This window comes from Camelus bactrianus, chromosome 3 (genome assembly GCF_048773025.1).
Source record: "Camelus bactrianus isolate YW-2024 breed Bactrian camel chromosome 3, ASM4877302v1, whole genome shotgun sequence".
NCBI lineage: Eukaryota > Metazoa > Chordata > Mammalia > Artiodactyla > Camelidae > Camelus > Camelus bactrianus.
The window spans coordinates 31,241,798-31,243,711 of record NC_133541.1 but is presented as its reverse complement, the minus strand read 5'-3'; the positions used below and the strand labels follow the sequence as shown (position 1 = coordinate 31,243,711).

Here is a 1,914-nt window from a genome sequence, read left to right as displayed (position 1 = left end):
GATAATATGGTACTGTTTAAGGTACAATTCACCCAACTGAATCAATTTTTTAAAATCAAAGCATCTAAGCTTACTGCAGGATTCTGTCTTAACCAGTATTTATCATGACTTGGAGAAGATATAGAAGGTATGCTCATCCAATTTAAGGATGAAGAAAATCAAATATGAAGGAATAGATAGTATTGAATGACAGATTCAAGAGCTCTAAAGATTTTCACAGGCTTTAAGGAAACAGACAAATCAAGGCTATTAGAAAGAAGATGACATATATGTGTGACAGATTAAAATTACCTAACACGAGGATATCATGTGATCCTCAAAGTAGAAGCTGTAATAAATGTAAAAAGAAATATATGTAGACTTAAATTATATTGCTCATTTCTTGAAACAAGGAGCTAAATTTTTCTTTGCATTATGTTCCAGGAAAAATTGAAGCAGAAAGTTGCATACTAAAACACATTCTAATTACTGAATGTCAAAGTTAATTTCAAGAGAAAGTTAGATATCAACATATTCTAGTTATTGAATTTCAAAAAAGATAAGTCATCTTCAAGTGGGAAGAATCAGGCTGGCTCAGTTTTCTCTCTAGTGATGCTCAGTTCTCAAAGACAAAGTATAATTGTTCCCAAATCTGAGAAAATTTGACCCAAGAATCTTAATGTCAGCCAAGTTGTTGGGAGAGTATAAAGGCAGAGAACCTTCATTCTCAGACATGAACAGTATTAAGAAACCTCACACCTGTGAGTTCCTCTTGAAAATAAAATCTAACTAACTAAAATGTCATTTAAAATAAAGAACCCAATTAGGGAATGTACGAAGAAAGGACTGAGTGTGAGCAGTGAATTTATTTAAACATAAAACCTATGAATAGTGTTTGCTTCGGTAGCATATATGCTAAAATTAAAATGATACAGAGAAGATTAGCATGGTCCCTGCGCAAGGATGACACGCAAATTTGTGAAGTGTTCCTTATTTTTAAATTGGGAGTTTGAGATTTTCAGATTCTAATATATATAAAATAGATATACAAAAAGTTCATACTGTATAGCACAGGGAACTATATTCAATATCTTATAACTTACAGTGAAAAAGAATATGAAAATGAATATATGTATGTTCACATATGACTGAAGCATTATGCGGTACACCAGAAGTTGACACAACATTGTAAACTGACTATACTTCAATAAGAAAAGAATATAGATGTTATAAATTCTTTAGACTTAAAGCAGATTATAAAAATTTTGAATTAGGGAAAAGATATATAATTTTAAGTTGAAGGATACGTAATCTATTTTTATTTTTTAAATGTTTTAGATTTATTTTTATTGGTTAGTTTTTATTTTTAATTAATGTCCTGTTTTTAAAAAGTAGTTTTAGGTTTACAAGAAAATTGGGCAGAAAGCACAGAGTATTCTAATATACTCCTCCCACTAAATACACAGTTTCCGTTATTTTTAACATCTGTGTATTAGTGTGGTTCATTTGTGACAATTGATGAGCCAATATTGATAGATTACTATTAACTAAAGTCCCTAATTTACATTAGGGTTCACTCTTGATGTACATTCTATGGGTTTTGACAAACATAATGATACGCATCCCCCATTATAGAATCATATAAAATAGTTTCATTGCCCTTAAAATTCTCTGTGCTCATTTATTCTTCCCTCTCATATCCCTCCCCTCTGCCCACTGACAAACACTGATCTTTTACTGTTCCATAGTTTTGTCTTTTCATATAATATTTTATTTCAGGGGGTGGGGGTTTATATATTTATTTAATGGAGGTACTGAGGATTGAACTATAACCCCCCCATATAATATTTTAAAGCAGTAATTTAATTGATGCTGCCTAAAATTAAAACATGTAGTAAAAAATTCACATGGCTTCCACTCCTAAAAGTTATTTCC

At 30.7% G+C, this 1,914-nt stretch overlaps 1 non-coding gene across 1 annotated transcript; it reads left to right on the top strand.

Annotated features, from left to right (window-relative positions):
- Positions 1 to 870: 870 nt before the first annotated feature.
- LOC123617519 (U6 spliceosomal RNA) lies at positions 871 to 977 on the top strand. Its single transcript, XR_006725659.1, has one exon. It is a non-coding gene; the product is annotated as a U6 spliceosomal RNA (small nuclear RNA).
- Positions 978 to 1,914: the final 937 nt, after the last annotated feature.